The sequence below is a fragment of the Acinonyx jubatus genome, chromosome A1 (assembly GCF_027475565.1).
Source record: "Acinonyx jubatus isolate Ajub_Pintada_27869175 chromosome A1, VMU_Ajub_asm_v1.0, whole genome shotgun sequence".
NCBI classification, from domain to species: Eukaryota; Metazoa; Chordata; class Mammalia; order Carnivora; family Felidae; genus Acinonyx; species Acinonyx jubatus.
This window is the reverse complement of record NC_069380.1, coordinates 104,247,688-104,253,687: the sequence shown is the minus strand read 5'-3', so window position 1 is coordinate 104,253,687 and position 6,000 is coordinate 104,247,688.

The window sequence follows — 6,000 nt, the reverse complement described above, 5'->3', positions numbered from 1 at the left end:
TAGAAAAGGAACTGTGGCATAGGAAACCCGGCCCTCTCCTGATTTCTTTTTACCAGCCATTTCTTGAACTTATTATTTAACAAACTTAACAGGTACAGCAAATGCCTCTGAAGCAGTAATAAACTCTGTATTTTTCTGTATATATGTGGGCTAAATCTACACATCTGATGTGACTGATCGAGCATACAACAAGGACAAGTTCATAAAAAGCATGCAGTAAGTGTCTGTTGAGGAAGGGAAAATATACTTTGGATATTAATCTATTAAAAAGTGGGAAATTTTACCAAAAATGAAATGTGGGGAGAAGATTTTGACAGAGCAGTGGTATTGCTCTGTATCGTCTTCTAAATGGGAGAGGATGGTATGGCAGAGAAAGAGACTTTGTTTTACTATAAAAAACCCCATCTAAATTAGCAGCTGCATTTCTAGTGTTAGAATTTTAGTTCATCTTCGGAGAATCCTTCCTGTATATTAGAAAAATCACAAAAAGGCCCTTTAATTATAGGAATGTAAAGCCAATACCCAGTCTTCTTTTTTGAGGATCAAGTCACTCTGTCTATGACTATAGATGTGCAGGCTAAGATATGTAGCATTTTATGAAGTAGTGTATATATTGTTTTAGATTTTTAATGTTTACTTATTTTTGAGAGAGAAACAGAGTGTGAAAAGGCAAGGGGCAGAAAGAGAGGGAGGCACAGAATCGTAAGCAGGCTCCAGGTTCTGAGTTGTCAGCACAGAACCTGATGCAGGGCTTGAACCCATGAGCCGTGAGATCATGACCTAAACTGAAGTCCGACGCTTAACCGACTGAGCCACTCAGGCGCCCCTGTAAAGTAGTGTACATTGAGAACATGTCCTCCTCAGGTATAGAAAGTTATAAGCCTGTCAGTATCCCACAGAGAGTGTTATTTAAGCTTGAATAACTCAGGTTCTAGGACATATGGTTGGAGTCCTTGGAGTCAGACCACACCGTGTAGGTGGATGGAGTTATGTCCAGAAGAAGAATATTGTCACAATTAATCATCCTGGGATTCCAAATGAACAGCTTTGGGTTGGGTGAACTGGTGACCTGCTCCTCTCCCTGAGGAAGGAACAGAATGTCTGTAGTAAAATGCCAACAGTAGTAGCAAAGCTGATGTCCACCACTTGGAAAGAACATAGCAAGAACTTGAACTAACAGTGTAGTATTTTGCACCATGTTTGGGTTATTCCCAAGAATTTAATGAAGTTTTGTTAAATACCCCAGCCTAATATATTTGTTTGTGTTTTGGAGAGTTGAGGAAGGTGCTTCTCTTTGAGGCCTGAGCCCAACCGGGTACCAGTGGAGGCCTGGGGGCAGGAGGCAGGCAGTCATAACATGGCAGGGGGTGACAGCCGTTCTCTGAAGCAGCAGAGGTTCAGGGTGAGGATGACAGACTGAGGTGTTGAGAATGGTGGGATCTTCATAAATTGTTAGGGGAACAGAACTCAATGGAATGTTGACTCCAGCAGGAATTTTTGGATAGATATATGGAGGCTTTGTGATTTGAATTTTTAATGGGGACTTTAAATAGTATGGCTCATGTGAATCTCAGTCTGCAAACTCATGTCTGGACTAGTTCCTTTTCTTTCTTTTCTATAAATTATTGGAATGTTGACTCTAAGTCCTTAACCCACTAGGGAGGCAGGAAGTTTAACCTCAGTCATTTTACTATTTTTTTTAATGTTTATTTATTTTTGAGACAGAGAGTGGGGAAGGGGCAGAGACAGAGGCAGATACAGAATCTGAAACAGCCTCCAGGCTCTAAACTGTGAACACAGAGCCTGTGCTTGAACTCACGAACCACGAGATCATGACCTGAGCCAGTCAGATGCTTAACCGACTGAGCTACCCAGGTGCCCCCCAACCTCAGTCATTTTGAATCTTCCATTTCCCTGACCCTATGCCAGAATTCTTGGTTCTGAGATCATTCTCTGTTACCTGATGATATGAGTTCCCTGTCTTCCCAGTCAGCTTGGTCTCCTCAGGTCTACTGCTTGGTCATATCCAAGGCACACACTGGTATGGGTGCTTAGCAGGGCCTAGCATCCTGGGCCTGCAGAACCCAACCTCCTTGGTCCTTCTGAGATTCTGCTACATCCCTAAAGCAATGTCCCAGAGCAGGGTCAGGCTCCTGCTGCTGCTGAGACACACATAACTCTCTTGTTCTCCTTTCAGCAGTGACAAGAACTGCCTTCCCTGTCTCCCAACTTCCTGTCAGAGGCAAATTTTCAGTCATTCTTTCTTCAGTGGGCTTAGTCTTTGGAAAGAAAAATCTAGAAAGGAAGTATCTCAAGGTCAGCTTCTCCTTATACTCTGCTCGTTTTACACAGAGCTTCTGGGTCCTAGGCAAGTTCACACAGAGCAAGGTACCTTTCTATTGTGGGAATAAAACAGATCCATACTTGGAGAAAAATATATTAATAATCTGAAAAGGCTTTCTGCTACAGGACAATAAAAGACATATAAGCCTATATTTTTAGCCATAGTCTAGTGAGATTTGAGGACTCCTGGGTGCATATAGACACAGACACACACACACACACACACACACACACACACACACACACACATATATACATATACATACACACATATATATACACTGTATGTGTGTATGTGTGTATGTGTATACGCATTTTTTATAAAGCCAAGTTGAGAATGAATCTGTGTAAAAGCATTAGTACTCTGATCACAAAGAATACTCCAACTGGAGTGAGAAAATCAGACTCAAGCCTAGTTCTGAAACTTACTAGCTATATGACTTGGAGTATTTATTTAAATTTACCTTATTTTTATTATAAAGTCTCAGATATTTAGGCTTGCTGGCCATAGGTCTCTATCATAACTACTCAACTTTGCCACTATAGCAGAAAAAGAACCAAAACAATATCTAAATGAATGAACATGACTGTTTTCTAGTAAAATTTATGGACAGCAAAAATTGAACATCATAGAATTTTTGTTCCACAAATCTTACTCTTTGATTTTTTGTTGTTGTTTCAATCATTGAAAAATACGAAAACTATTCTGAACTCACTGGCCCTGCTAACAAAGGTGGGAAACTATATTAGGCATGCTGACTTCTGTTGTGGACTCTAAGATTGTAATTCTAAAGTCTAGAGTTCTGTTTCCCACTTGTAAATGAGAAACCCATAACTCACAGGGTTGTCAGGATAAACAGAAGCATAATTTTTTACTTTGATTTATAAATTTAAGGCATAATTGCTAAATATGCTAAATGTGCTGAGGAGACCTAAAGCCTACCTTTTTGTCGAAGTAGGAGACAAAAGCAGGTAGAGCTACAACCAATAATCTTTGCAGATGTCACTGAACTGATTTTCTTTCTTTCTCCATGTACCATAGAATCCATGCCAGTGAGTTGAAGAGAGAATTGTGTTGTTTTGAAGAGTAGACTGTCTAGGGGCACCTGGGTGGCTCAGTTGGTTAAGTGTCCACCTCTTGATTTCGGCTCAGGTCATGATCTCACAGTTTGTGAGTTTGAGCCCTGCATTGGGCTCTACACTGACACCACTGAACCTGCTTAGGATTCTCTCTCTCTTCCTCTCTCTCTCTGTCTGTCTGCCTGTCTCTCTCTCAAAATGAAATAAACTTTAAAGAAAAAAAGCAAGTAGACTGTCTATGTGTGGGATTCCTTCCTTTAGAAAATTTCAGTTCTGATAATCATTTACCTACTTACTTGTGTTGGTGGTGTGGACAAGATGACTTTTTACCATCAGTATTTACTTTATCTACACAGCACACACATCAAAACAGAAAGATTCAGAAACTGTCTTGACCTCATGAGGAAAATGCAGTGGACTCTGGGTTAGTTACTTTCTTTAGGTCTTTGTTGTGTTGTCTCTGTTATGCAGAGGAGAACAAGCCTTAACACTGAATGTGGGATATAAAATACTTTGAATGTATCTATTAGATTATAAATCAAAAGATCAAGATGCTGTAATTTTTGGTGGCAACCACAAATTACAAAATTCACCTGGTATACACACTGTATTTTGGGTAGGAATTCTAAACCCATTTACTTATAGGCCACGTAGGTAAGATAAAGATGTTAAGCAGCCTTAAGGTATGTGACAACTAGAAATGGTGAGGCCTAGTGGGATCTGTAGAAGGCAGCCTCATCTTCTTAAAAGCATTTACTTTAAAAGAAAGAAAGAGGGACACTTGGGTGGCTCAGTCAGTTAAGCATCTGACTCTTGATCTCAGCTCAGGTCTTGATTTCATGCCCTGCGTTGGGCTCCATGTTGTGTGTGAAGCCTAATTAAATAAAAAAAAAAAAAAAATGGAAGGGAGGAAGGAAAGAAGGAAGAAAGAGAGAGACAAAGAGAAAGAAAAAGAAAGAAAGGAATAAAGAAAAAGAGAAACAAAGGAAGGAAGGAAGGGGGAGGGAGAGAGAGAAAGAAGGAAAGAAAATGAGCAAACAAAACTCAAAACCCTGTTCTGGCTAAACCCAGTAAGTAGGTCAGTTGAATACAGACAGCTTTTTGACTCTGTGTGGAATAAACCTGAGAAAGAAGGTACCTGTAGAAAATTCTTTTTCCTATAAATGGAAATGAAGGCTGACCTGGGAAAGAGGTATAGATGGTGAATATGTTTGTTTCTGTAACTACACAGAGATGGTGAGTATTGGGAAAGTTCTGCGGTCCTGGGGGCCACAGGTCTTTGTTCTGACATCACCTAGTTGTAAATTTGAGATTATTTAGCTACAACCTACCTCATGAAGATTAAATAAAATCATCCTTTTGAAAATACTTTAACTATAAATTGTAATGTAAATGTTAGGTATATTCCTATACACATAATGGATGGCTAGTAAATGCAGATCCCTAACAAGACAGTAGGGCTTCCACTATTTGTGGTTTCTTTCATACCAATTTGACTTAAATAGCAGCTAGGTGTTAAGACATACCTTGTTATTATAAGATCAACACTTTTGTTAACAAACAGCTTTTTTTCCTTTTCTTTCTTTTTTTAAAAGTTTATTTATTTTGAGAGAGAGAGTGTGCACATGTGCACACTCATGGGTGAGTGAGCAAAGGAGGGGCAGAGAGAGAGAGATGGAGGGAGGGAGGGAGGGAGGGAGGGAGGGAGAGAAAATCCCAAACAGGCTCCGGACTGTCAGTGCGGAGCCCCACCAGGGGCTGATCCCATGAGATCAAGAGTCTGACACTCAACTAACTCAACTACCCAGGCACCCCAGCTTGTTTTCTTTTAACAAGAACTCACTGTTAGCATTGTTTGGACCCCATGTGACAAAGAGTTAGTGCTAGGATAAGTCTTTCCTCTCCTATTCTATCATCCTTTGCCTATGCTAGCATCATACTGTGGAAAAGGTGATACCAGCTAATAAACTCTTGGCGAGACTTATTTGTGACATTTAGGAAAAGGGATTTAGGAGTTATTAGATAATATGTCATGTGATTTTCCCATCCAGGAATAAAGAATTGGGTGTTTTGGGATTTGAGTCCCAAAGGTCCTTCTTGGTTAAACAAAAAACAAATGAATATAAACCTTATAGGTGAAAATGACCAGACAATTAAATGTCGTTTTGCTGCAGGTTCATGTTCCTTCTTGGTTAAACAAAAAGCAAATGAATATAAACCTTAGAGGTGAAAATGATCAGACAATTAAGTGTCATTTTGCTGCAGGTTCATGTTGGGAATGTATAGAGGATCTGACTCCAGCTGTTCATTTTCTTTGGGAAGCTGGGAATAAGAACTGTTTTTGGTTTGGTTTTGTTTTACCATAAAAGTTCTCATTTCATTAGGTAAGGAAAATGTCATGGCCAGCCCTATCTTTGGCTGTGAACTTTATCCCAGTGTGCTAGTGCTTTTATTTTAAAAAGGTTATTTCCTACTTGAACTTGATTCTCCTCTGTTAAGCAAAAAGGTCTCTTGTGTCTGGGAAATCTTAATAAAAGATGTTTTTGTCCTAGCAGGGGAAATTGTTCATAAAGATTT